Source organism: Rattus norvegicus, chromosome 12 (assembly GCF_036323735.1).
Source record: "Rattus norvegicus strain BN/NHsdMcwi chromosome 12, GRCr8, whole genome shotgun sequence".
NCBI lineage: Eukaryota > Metazoa > Chordata > Mammalia > Rodentia > Muridae > Rattus > Rattus norvegicus.
The window spans coordinates 1,195,945-1,209,285 of record NC_086030.1 but is presented as its reverse complement, the minus strand read 5'-3'; the positions used below and the strand labels follow the sequence as shown (position 1 = coordinate 1,209,285).

General features: G+C 46.7%; 1 non-coding gene across 1 annotated transcript; it reads left to right on the top strand.

The window, feature by feature from the left end:
- The first annotated feature begins 1,792 nt into the window (after positions 1-1,792).
- On the top strand, positions 1,793-1,945 carry LOC120099627 (5.8S ribosomal RNA). The gene has a single exon (XR_005498746.1). It is a non-coding gene; the product is annotated as a 5.8S ribosomal RNA (ribosomal RNA).
- Positions 1,946-13,341: the final 11,396 nt, after the last annotated feature.

Below are 13,341 nucleotides of genomic sequence, written 5' to 3'. Positions count from 1 at the left end.
AAAGTCTTAGGGTTCCAGGGGAGTATGGTTGCAAAGCTGAAACTTAACGGAATTGATGGAAGGGCACCACCAGGAGTGGAGCCCGCAGCTTAATTTGACTCAAGATGGGAAACCTCACCCAGCCCGGACACAGACAGGATTGACTGATAGCTCTTTCTCGATTCCCTGGGTGGTGGTGCATGGCCGTTCTTAGTTGGTGGAGCGATATATTTGGTTAATTCCGATAACGAACGAGACGCTGGCATGCTAACTAGTTACACTACCCCCGAGCACTCTGTGTCCCCCAACTCCTTAGAGGGACAAGTGGCATTCAGCCACCCAAGATGGAGCAATAACAGGTCTGTGATGCCCTTAGATGTCTGGGGCTGCACGCGTGCCACACTGACTGGCTCAGTGTGTGCCTACCCTACGCCGGCAGGCGTGGGTAACCCATTGTACCTCATTTGTGATGGAGATCAGGGATTGCAATTATTCCCAATGAAGGAGGAATTCCCAGTAAGTGCGGGTCATAAGCTTGCGTCGGTTAAGTCCCTGCCCTTTGTACACACCGCCCTTCCCTACTGCCGATTGGATGGTTTAGTGAGGCCCTCGGATCGGCCCCGCCAGGGTAGGCCCACAGTCATGGCGGAGCGCTGAGAAGACGGTCGAACTTGACTATCTAGAGGAAGTAAAAGTCGTAACGAGGTTTCCGTGAACCGGCGGAAGGATCATTAACGGAGAAGGCCGAGGGGGTGTCCGGTCCTTTCTCAGGCCCATGTGAGTCCCTCCTCTCACCAGGAGGCGCGTCCCCGGGTCCCAGTCGCCTTCTTGGCGCGCGCTGCGGCCGGTCGGCCAAGTGAGCGTTTCGGGAAAGGCGGGGGACGTTATAGAGCAGTGCGGTGGGGGGTCGGGTCTGGTCTGTCCAGGGACCTCCTCTGTTCTCTCTCTCTCCCTCCCTCCTCTGCTTCCGTCCTCGCCTCCGTGCGCCTGCCTCCGCCTCCGCCTCTGCCACTGCTGCCTCCACCGCCACCGCCTGCACCTCCCTTGCCCGCCAGCCAGCCAAGGCCCTCGGAGTACTGAGGTCATTCTGCCTCTCTCTGGACCGGCTCCGTAATCTCATCTCGTGTGCACCGGGGGCGGTACATGATCTCTTCCCGGGCGGTGGCCGGGACGCGCTCGCTCTCCTCATGGCACCTGCTGCCCCTCCGCCACAGCTCTCCCGCTCTGACGGTGCTGGGGTGGCTCTGTCGCGTGCGGGGGGTGCCTGTGCCACGGGTGGGCTCACGCACCCACCCCGCCGTCTGGGCCTTCGTGGCCGCCCCGCTCTTGTCCGGTACCTACCTGACCTGTTCCAGCGTGGAGGTTTAAAACCCGGGGGGGGGGGGTCGCCCTACAGTCCGTAGGTCATCCGTGGGAGGGCTTCCCGGTTCTTCCCCCCACCTGGTGCTCCCTCAGACTCAGCGGGCCCCCTCCGGCTGCCTGCGCTTCCAGAGGTGGCGGTCGGGGGTCCGTGTCTGGAGCCCCCTCTGGGCGCCCGTGGGGTCCCAGCCCAAGCGCCCGACTTGCCCGCCCATTGGCCGGCCGCTGCCGGGTGCTGGGTTGGCGGCGTCCCATGTCCCATGTGTCCTGCCTTTCCGTTGCCGACCCTGTCTTTTTTTTTCATTTCACATGTATCCTTTAGTTTCCCGCTGGCTGGCCTGAGGTGGAGCTGCCTCGCCTTGGCCCCTCTCTTCCCATGCAGCAGGGGCGGACGGGTGAGCTGGTGCCGTTGTTAGCACCCATACAAGTTCGCTCACACCCCAGATACCGATACGACTCTTAGTGGTAGATCACTTGGCTCGTGTGTTGATGAAGAACGCAGCTAGCTGCGAGAATTAATGTGAATTGCAGGACACATTGATCATGGACACTTTGAACGCACTTGCGGCCCTGAGTTCCTCCTGGGGCTACACCTTTCTGGGAGTTGCTTGAGGATCAATTGCCGCCCCCCCCCCTGCGGTTTTGCTGCGGGGGGGGGCGCGTTGCGCCGCTGGGACTCTGCTCGCAGGGCCTCTCCCCTCGGCCATCCGTCTCCCGAAGTTCAGATCTGGGCGGCGTCTGGCGGTCCTCCACGCCCGGTGGGTCTGCGAGGGCCTTGTCCTCCCCGTCCACCAGTGCCGCTTGCCGGCCACCCTCCTCGTGGCTCCTTCCTGCTCGCTCAGCCGCTCCCGCTCCCATTCTCGCCCGCTCTCCCCCACAGTGGGGACGTGTTGGCGTGGGCTGGTCGGGTGCCTGGGCGCGAGACGGGCCCTGTCGCCGCGATCGGTCACCGAGCCTCTGGTCTGGTGGGAGGCGGGCCCCGCCCACTGGCTCAGTGCATCCATCGCCGCCATGCACCCACCAGTGCTCACAGAGAGAGCGACCTGGGAGGGTCGGATGGGGGTGGAGGGGCATACCACATCCGCTGGGGCCGGTCTCAGGTACCTCTCCTCCCCCCCCGCCCCCCGCCGGGGGCAGACCGCTCTGGTGCCAGTCGGAGGGATGCCGCAGCGTCCGTGCGCTTATGCGACTTGTCCCCGGGATGTGGGAGCTGGCCAGGGTAGAGAGGTGGCAGGCCCCGGCCTGGGACCTTGGCGCCCTCTTGCTCTCCTCTCCACCCGTCCGCCCGCGGCCACCCACGCCTTCTTTTCCTCCTTCCCCTCTCTACGGAGACCTCAGATCAGACGTGGCGACCCGCTGAATTTAAGCATATTAGTCAGCGGAGGAAAAGAAACTAACCAGGATTCCCTCAGTAACGGCTAGTGAAAGAGCCCCGCGCCGAATGCCCTCTGCATGCCGTGGCTCCGGAAATGTGGCGTACAGAAGACCCACACCCCGGCGCCGCTCGTGGGGGGCCCATGTCCTTCTGATCCAGGCCCAGCCCGTGGACGGTATGAGGCCGGTAGCAGCCCCCCGTAGCGCTGGGCCCGAGTCTTCCCGGAGTCAGGTTGCTTGGGAATGCAGCCCAAAGCCGGTGGTAAACTCCATCTAAGGCTAAATACCGGCACGAGACCGATAGCCAACAAGTACCGTAAGGGAAAGTTGAAAAGAACTTTGAAGGGAGAGTTAAAGAGGGTGTGAAACCATTAAGAGGTAAACGGGTGACGTCAGTGCAGTCCGCTGGGAGGATTCAACCCGGCGGCACGTGTTCGGCCATGCTGGTGATCCCAGCGGATCTTTCCAGCTCCCCGTTCCTACCGACCCCTCCACCTGCGTGTTTTTTCTCCCCCCTCCACGCGTCCCGCTGTCTCCGTCCCCGCTCCTCCTAACAAGGGGGTCAGCGCGCGTTCAGGCAGAGGGCGCGGGGTGTGGTGGGGGCGCGTGGGTTGGGCCGGGATTGGGGTTGGTGGGTGACCGCCCCAACCCTCCATCCCCACCCCCACCATCCACCCCCGCCCCCGGGTCAGCTACTTGCCTCCGCCGGGCGCACTTCCACCGTGGCGGTGCGCAGAAACCAGCTACGGGACCGCTGGGAAGGCCCTGCGGGGAGGTTGACTGGGGCGGCGGTGCGGCATCACCCGTGGGCCCCGGAACACCCCATCTCGAGTGTTATAGCACATCCTCTCCATACAGAAGACACTGACAGACAGACAGACAGACACACACACACACACACACACAAATACATATTTAAATATTTAAAGTGATGTTTTAAAAAAAACCGTCTTTCTGTTTAACAGAGGTTTAAAGGGAAGTTGGCTGACAGAACGTTTTTGTGGTTTTTTATTCTCTTTTTTACCAAATAGGAGGTAGATTTGTTGGGCCTTTTATTAAAAGTCAAAGTATTAAGTGGCCAGCCGATGTTTCAACTTTTCCCATTCTGTTCCTTTCATGAAAACCAGGGAGTGTTGCTTCTTTGGCTCTTCCTTTTTGAAACAAAATGAAAGGAGCTCTCAGTTGGCCTAGTTTCCCTGTTCATTTTCCGGCTTCCACCGTATGCTCGATGAAATAAAGTAAATAAATGAACATTTTCTGATTTATATCCTGCCTCTCCTGACTTACTGGCATCAGTGTAAAATGTAGGGGCTCCTGATATTGGAGTTCCCTTTATTATACGAGGGAGGATCCAGTTAGTTCGTTTTATGAACTGAAGTCGCTTGCTTTTAGGGCATCTGTTGTTAATCTCTCCTAAGAAGTTACTGCATGCTCTTTGCCAATGTTCATTTTGTACCTACAAAGAGGCAATTTCTGCATTAGTAAAAGGTATCACAATTTCAGTCGGATCCATTCCAACTAATTGTCGAAGTCTCAATTTTCCTTTAAGTATCAATTTAGAGACCTTCTCAATGTAGGTTTTCAGTTTTTTACTCCGTTTATGTGCTAAAATATCCATTCTAAGATATAATCTTCCCTCTGCATGAGAATTCCTGTAGGGGGATGAGTAGAGGGTAAGATGACTAATATGCAGGCCATCTTTGGATCAATACGATCTAGATGTGTGTCCTGCAATTTCCTTTCTACCAAAGCTAGCTCTTTCTCAGCATTAGCTGATAATTTCCTTGGGCTATTTAAATCTTTATCGCCTTGTAACTTTTGAAATAAATTGTTCAACTCTTGAGTGGTCAAGCCAATCACAGGCCTCAACCAGTTAATATCTCCCAGTAGTTTCTGAAAATCATTAAGTGTCCTTAATTGATTTCTTTTGATTTGCACCCTTTGTGGCCTAATCTTTTGTAGACTTATTTTATACCCTAGATAATTAATAGAATCCCCTCTTTGTATTTTCTCCGGGGCGACTCATAATCCCCAGCAAGGTAAGGTTTTTTTCACTTCATCAAACATTCTTTCCAGGATATTTATATCTGAATCAGACAATAAAATGTCCTCCATTTAATGATAAATAATAGATTGGGGAAATTGTTTGCGAATCATCTCCAATGGCTGCTGTACAAAATATTGACACAAGGTAGGGCTATTCAACATTCCTTGTGGCAGGACTTTCCATTGATATCTTTTTATGGAGCGACCTCTATTGAGGGTAGGCACTGAAAAGGCAAACCTTTCCTTATCGCCTTCATGTAGAGGAATAGTGAAAAAACAATCTTTTAAGTCAATCACTATAACAGGCCACTCCTTAGGCAACAAAGAAGGCAGTGGGATCCCAGGCTGCTGGGAACCCATCGGCTGAATAATCTTATTAATTGCTCTGAGATCTGTCAACACCCTCCATTTGCCAGACCTTTTTTTAATGATAAATACTGGAGAATTCCAAGGGCTGGTGGACTCCTCTATATGCTGAGCCTCCAGCTGCTCCTGGACTAGCTGTTCTAATGCCTGTAGTTTTTCTTTTGTCATAGACCACTGATCAATCCAGATGGGTTGGTCAGTCAGCCACCTTAGTGGCAAGGCTGTTGTTGTCTTAACAGCAGTGGCTCCTTGGGGTACCACTAAATTGTCAGCCTCTGCTGTATCTTGCTTATGGACAGCTTGGACAGTCTCTAACTGTCCCTGATAACATTCCCTGACTGATTTAAAGTTTTTATTAGGAGCCTGATGAATTTCGGGGTCAGACCCTGAAACTGAGGGGATATTAATTTGAGTTTTCCACTGCTGTAGTAGATCTCTTCCCCATAAGTTAATGGCTATATCAGCCACGTATGGCCTTAATTTTCCTACCTGACCTTCTGGTCCTATACATTTAAGACACCTGGTGCTTTGTTTCATGTGGGATAAAGTGCCAACACCTTGAAACTGCATATCCATTCCTTGAAGTGGCCAACTAGTGGGCCAAGATTTTGGAGAGATGATGGTAACATCTGCTCCAGTGTCAACCATTCCTTCAATTTCAATATTGTTTACCAGTATTTTTATTTTGGCCTTTGGTCCTCTATAGACGTTTGCCAAAATATTCGTTTTTGCTCCCTTTGAGGCTTTTGGAATTGTCCATAGGACTTCCCTCAGCCTCCTCTGGTCCCAGAACATCTATTTTTGAAGTCGTGCCGTTTAATTGTTCTGAGGAAGGGAACTCTCCCTGCCGGGCATTGGGCCCTGCGGGAGCCCCCCCTGGGAGTTTTTTGGGAGTATGTGGCCCCATCTGTCTGTTATTGCTCTACATTCCTTAGTCAAATGTCTATCTCTGCCACATCTTTGACACATTCCAGGAGGCATAGTCCCCCTTTTGGTATTCCTTTGGTTTTTCTTGCAGTAATATCTGAGATGACCCTGCTCACCACAATTAAAACATTTGAAATCTTGGGTCATCTCTAGCTGCCCAGTGGCAGCTTCTCCTATCACAGTCGTATCAGGAGAACAAGATCCAACAATAGCTGTATATCTCATCCACTCATCTATTGGTGCAAACCTCGCCTTCAGTGGTCTGATTACTTCCCTGCATTTGGTATTTGCATTTTCAAAGGCTAAAGACTCAATTATCGCCTTTCTTGCCGCTGAATCTGATACACTCCTTTCCACAGCTGAGGTAAGCCTTTGTAAAAAGTCAGGGAAGGTTTCTTTAGGACCTTGTATGACTTGAGTGAATGTTTCAAGTCTTTTCCCTGATTCTGCGACTTTGTCCCAGGCCTTTAAGGCTGACAATCGACACCATGCCAGAGTTTCTTCATCATATACAGCCTGCACCTCTACTTCAGCAAAGCAGCCTTCACCAAGCAGTTGATCTGTGGAAATCTCTCTGCCCCTAGCTCTATTTTGTCGTGCTATCTCCCTCACTTCTTCTCTCCACCACGAAATCCATTGTAAATTTTCAGCAGGTTCTAGAATTGTTCTTATCATATCTTTGTTTTACAAATGGTGAATGCATTCCAAAATTAGTTACGCTTTCCTTAAATTTCCTCAATTCTAACACATCCATGGGTTGCCATTCAAATTCTTCATAACCCTGTGGATGATCATCGTCTGGAGGCCTTTGTTGTACACTAACTGGATAGACTAAAGTTTGTTTCCTAATAACCTTAGGATGGCTTTCCCTAATTTTATCTTCTTTCTCTACCTGAGTTTTTTCTTTAGTTGTAATTTTAAATTCCTCTCTTAAAGTCTGTACCCATGCTTCATATCTCTCCTTCTGTCTTTCCCCCTGTTCCTTGAGTTCCTGAATTCTCTGTTCAAGGCTTTGCTTCCACACTTTGAATTTTTCTTTATATTGTACTTCTAATAATCTGCTATCCATTATCTTTTGATTGATTAATTTAAAAAAGTTATTCTCCAAGTCTTGCTTCCAAACCTCATTACTTTCTCTCTGCTGTTCAGTATGACCTGTGAGCTGTTGTATGTTCTGTTCTAACATGCTTTCTAGTTCCTGTCTACCACCTTCATTTTCATCTTTCTGTCTCTTATTCTGATCTATAATTTCCTGTGTCTTCAATTCAATTGTTCCTTCTAGGCTACATTGCCAAGACTTAATTTTCTCTTTCTGTTGTTCATGTTGTTCCATAATTACTTGTATCTTCTGTTCTAAGCCCTGCTTCCATAATCTTAGCTTCTCTTTATGCTGTAATTCTGATATTGCAGCCTCTGCCTTATTTTGATTTGCTAGTTTTAGTAAGTTATCCTCTAGACTTTGCTTCCAGATTCTATCTCTATCTCCCTGATGTTCAATTTGATCTACGAGTTGTAAAAATCTTTTTTCTAGTGCCTCTTCTAGCTCCTGTTGCCAAGACTTAAGCTTATCTCTCTGTTGTTCAGAGTCATGTATAAATTTCAGAAATTTCTGTTCTAGCATTACTTGTAATTTCTTTTCTAAGGCTAGAAATTTGCTATTTAGGTCCCTGTCTTTTGAGAAGACATAGTAAAACAGAAGAATGAATATTGCAATACTGGTAAATGATAAAGTGTCTATTTCCTCAAAATTCACAACCATCAGACCATTCAAATTATCATCCCATAAGGCCCAAAAATATTCATTGTGTTTCTCATCTTTAAGTATCAAAAGGTTATATATCTCTCTTACATCATAGTAGTACCTGATCTGAAGCCCTTTATACCTTTTTCTCCCTCCACCTCAGAACATGTGCAGTCCTCTCGATTCTTTGTTCCCAGAGAGGGGCCTCTTTGGGTTGTCTCCGGCTTTGCTTGGTCGTGTGGTGATCTCAGGAATCCTGTTCAATATGCCGGCCAGAAAACTCCCTCACAGGTAGTTGTGCTCTAGGTTCTCCTATCCCTTTCCTCGATTCTAGATGATGCCCTCGGCTTTAGCTCTCTGTCTGGGGTTTAGGGAAGGGAGCCTCTCTGCAGTTCTCCGTAGACCCCTCAGACCCAGTCACCTCCCAATCCACCAGTATTCCTGCCTAGATCTCTATCAGAGCCCTATTCTGGGGGTGAGAGGGAAGTAAACTTTTATCTCAGGTTAGGTGAGTTCTAATGGATACGTTGGGCGCCATTTTGTTGCAGTTTGTGGCAGTTTCCTCTCCAACGCGAATCGGCCAGTACAATGAAAACGCAACTCAATTAATATAAAACAATCTAGCGTCTAGATTGGGCAGATCCACCCTACAATGTCCTATTCCTAGCTCCCAAATCCCTCATCCCTTGCACCTTTTATTTGCCAGGTCTCCAGCTTCTCTTTCTCCCATGACAACTCTCTCCTCGCTTCTTTCCTTTCTCCTCCCCTGACTCCTCCCCCTCCTGACTCCTCCCCTCCTGACTTCTCCCCTCTCCTGACTCCTCCCCTCTCACTCCCGACTCCTCCCTCTGCCCAAATCTCGAGTTCTTGCCTTTATTTTACAAAGTCAGAGAGAACTCCAAGGCAAATCACAACAATATATAATGTTGTAGAACACAGAATAGGGATTCTTGGTGAAAGCTTTGTGGATATGTGTCTTTCCTAGATATCTTTGCCCTGGGATTTTTCTACATGACTTATATATCCCCGCCACCATGCCATTTCAGTTTTGTTTTTCTTTTGGATGCTAATGCTGTTTGACATAAGATCCAAGGCTGAACTTCCATACTGGGCTATGGTTTCAGACTTGATTTATAGCCATGTGGCCCTCGGGTTGCTTCCTTTTGATCCTAGAGGTTTATTAATCTTTCTCGAAAGGCTTCCACTACTTGATAGGATTGTGCTATATGCTGTCAGAGCAGAGTTACACAGAATTCATATGCTGACCTTCCTCTGATGGTGCTTACCATTTCCAAGTCCTCAAACAGGGCAGCGCTTGGAAAAAAAAAAAAAACACTGCAGGCAAAGAAATCATATATGTGGGTCTACCACTGGCTCCATGAGAAATGAAAGAGGAATATAGTTTTGGCTTACTGGTAGTATTATCCCAAGTCTAGGGAAGGGGACTCCTAGAGAGTACTAAGCCTTCTCCTCATCGTCAGAGTCTGTATAGCTTGTAGATTTCATTTGGTCGGTGTGGTGACCTTAACATGTTCTAGCTATTTCTGCCATGTTACTTCTTTCTATCTAGACAAGACCTCAGGTGTACAGTCACATTGGAAATATAAAAAGCCTCTCATCTGAACTGTGAAATTCAATGTGTGTTATATTTAAAACCACAATAATTGAGTGGCCATTGCCACAGTAAATTATTAGGGGGTTTCTACCCCACCATAGATCATTTAGTTCCCAAATAAAAGACACAAAACTTTTAGATTTATAATAAGCCTGTAAGTACTAGAACTGGGCAGATATCAACCCTCTGTGCTATTTTTCCTGCTTCCCTGTCAATAACCCTGAGGTATGGCTTGCCATGCCCTGCCTGGGACACACCTGTTCTAACATTCTGGCCCTCATGGAAATATACTCACAATCCACCTACCCTATGGGGTGGTGTCTCCTTCCTTCTCTTCCCATGTCCTTTCCTTCTCCTCTTGGACCCTGCCTGAGCCCCCAAGCCTCGGAAAACTTTGCTCTGTCCCCTCTCTTCTGCCCAGCCCATGTTGTAGGGATTTTTATTAACCAGTAAGGGATAACTCGGGAGACAAAACAAACAAACAAAGAAACAAACAAACAAACAAACATCTGGTATACATGAGGATCTCCTTGTCCTGGAGCAACCAGACCTTAGGGTACAGAATTTAGCATTTGAATATACAGCAGGACTAGACCAACCCATGATATGCCAATCTACTTTGTAGCTGGACTCAAACCTTGGCTCTCACACCGGTTAGATGTTCAACTGTGGAGAAGTTATTTTACCTGTGTGTGACTCAATTCCCTTATTGCACAGTGAGGATGAAAATGAGTGTTTAATTCAGACGTGTCTTGGGGACTGATGAGTTAATGTACCAGTATTTAAATATTAAATACCATCTACTTTGCATAATTAATAAAAGTCTGTGGAAAGGGCAAAGTAATAAAGCCAGAAGAACATTTGATTAGAAAATAGAGCCATACAACTACCTCTAATAATAAACTGAGAATCAGGGAATGGTGGAAGACTAAGACCAGAGAATTGGGAAATCAAGGCAAGCCTGGGTCACGTAATAAGATCCTATCTCGAAATATCAAGACAAGTCATTATTGTAGTAATTATAAATCAAGAAATAGCCATTGAAAAGAATTTACAAAATCAAGGCAATGGAGCAGTGTGGATGCTGTGTGTCAAGTCCCTCTGCTGTCCATCTCTGGGACCAAGTATGCACCAGATCAGTGACTGGAATTGAGTGCTGAGTGCCTGGAGCAAAGGGATGCTGGCTGAATGGCCACATTTGAACAGCACTAATACAGGACTAAATCCTAAGAAAAAAAAGTGATATCCAAAACATGTAAATTTTAATGTCCTCCAGAAAGGCAAAACCACAATAATTTTAGTTTGTCAAGGTGCTTGTGTCACCAAACTTCTAATATTGGTAAGGATGCGAAAAACTCTTCTGATGCAAACCAGTTGCCAATAAGAAGAACAACCACTGTCCTTACCAAGGTGACCTGGATGCTGTAAAATAGGCCGAGGCAGCCTGAACAGCCATCAGAGTAAGTTAAACACACAGATATCTGTCATTTCAAAAAGGGGAAAATGAGGCCTGACCCCGCCCCCCCTTTAAGGAAAACCAAGAATACTCCAGCATTGAGGCTTACAAATCAATATGCCAAGAAACTTCATAGAATATACATTTCTCCTGTGTGCCTCTGAGTGTGCGTGTGTGTGTGTGTGTGTGAGTGTGTGTTTGTGAGTGTGTATGTGAGTGTGTGTGTTTGAATGTGTGTGCATGTGTGTGAGTGTGTGTTTGTGTGGGTGTGTTTGTGAGTGTGTATGTGAGTGTGTGTGTTTGAATGTGTGTGCATGTGTGTGAGTGTGTGTTTGTGTGTGTGTGTGTGTGTGTGTGTTTGTGTGTCTTTGTGCACTAATGCTTCAATTAGCTGCTATGGTGAATACTGTCCCCAACTCAATTATGAAGGTTAATATTAAGTTGTAAGTAGTATGTGGAGAGTGGTCACAAAGAATAATTAGTAGTCTTCTTCTGTTAAGTTGTCTGAGACTTCCAATTGCTGCATGCTGTGAGTAGGCCTCACATCTCAGCACACTAACGCCTTTATGTACAATTCCCGTGTGTTTTGCTTAAACAATTTTCTATGAAAAACTTTAAGAATTTTTTTCTCCCTTTCATTTTTTGTGGGCAGCATGGGTCTTTTTTTTTTTTATTTTTGGTTGTTTGTTTTTTGTTTTTGTTGTTGTTGGTAGTGGTGTTTTGGTTTTTTTTTTTTTTTTTTTTGGTTTGTTTGTTTGTTTTGTTTTGGTTGTTGTCGTTGTATTTTTTTTTATTTATTTAATTTTTTTTTCTTATTTTAGGTCCACAGGATTTTCTGTAGCCTGTGAGGAAGTCCTAGATTTAGGTAACTGGATCTGTACACCTTAGAGAATTAACCACTTCACTGCACATTTTTTGTTTTTTTGGTTTCTGTTTTTCTTTTGAGATCTCACTGTGTGAGCAGAGGAAGCCCGGAGGAAGTGAAGCCCTGAGTGGATGTGTGCAGTAAGCATGAGCATGTAAATGCCAAGGACACAAAGCCATTTATCCATGGGGAAAAGGCAAAGGCCCCCATGCCCCTTGAGGCTCAGACACGTGCCAAATCCTTCTCAGGATGGTGTTGATAGTGTGTGCAGAAAAAGTCTACTCTACCTTTCTCCCTGGCCCCATCTGGATATTTACAGCCTGAAGACTGCTCCGTGCAGAGACTGCTCCTACCGAGATTAGTTAAATCTGCCCCTTGTCATTTACATATACATAGTCCTCCCCTCCTTGTTTATCTGCAAGTAATGCCTACCTCCTTCCTGCTGTGTGCAACATCACTGCTTTCTGGCCAACTATATAATACACATGCTGAGCTTCTGGGATGCTGCATTTTCTCCAGCCTATGGACCCAGCCTTCCCCATGTATGTGTGTCCAATGTCATTCTTCATTTCCTCCTCTCTCCCGGTCAGGCCCAAGTCCCTGGAGCCACGCAAAGGACTTGGCAATCTCAGTCTGCTCCACTTTGAAGGAAGTGCTTACTAAACTGAAATCTAAAGGACACAGTGATTAAGCTCCCTATCAAGTGTCTTTGGTGAGGGTTGGCTTGGGTGTGAGACCAGTTACATTCTGACTATTGCAGAAGAGTAAAGGATTCACAGTTTGCTTTTGGTAAAGGTAAGCTCCCCAAGAGGCTATCATTGCCAACGTTTTCCCAAGTCACTTCTAGGAGGTCAACTGACTCCTAGGCAAGTCTTTGGTTACACTGCTTCAGTTTTCTGTGGCTACACTGTCCAAATGGCACCCACTGGTCACACATGGCTATTTGAGACAAACTAAACTTAGAACTAAAATCTTCCTCTTTAGTCACAGCAGGCAAAGCAGGAGGCAAACAGCCAGCAAGAATCCATAGCCAGAAGCACAGCAGATATTGAATATTTCTATCATCTAAAAATAACTCATGGACAGCAGTGGTCTAGGTTCCTGCTGTCTGGTTTTTCCTTCAGGGAGAATCACTTGCTGTACCAATATCCAAAGATTTATTTTTAAAACAACTTTACCAAAATATGACTTACTATCCCCTAAATTAATCCAGTTTAAGTCTACAATGCAATGGTTCCCCATAAATCTACCCAAGTTCATCGCTAGACCACAGAACAAAAAAAAGAGAGTGTATGCAGTTACATAAAATAGTATGCAACAGTAATGACCACTGCATAATTATACTGCACTACTTTTGAATTCTTCATAATTCATGCCTTTTATTGATAGTTGTACAAAAATACAGTATTCTAGAGTTGAAAAAATATTATACAGTATTTCATTGAGACTTTAATATTTTTGTATCTTTTGCTAGTATTGTTAGATTCTTTATGAGAGTTTTACTTTGTGGAATTTTTTTTTTGCCAATCTAGTCACTATTTGATGCCAGTTCAACATTCTCAGAATTTTGTCGAAAACATTACCACAATGATATAGTGATACTCATTTTCTTT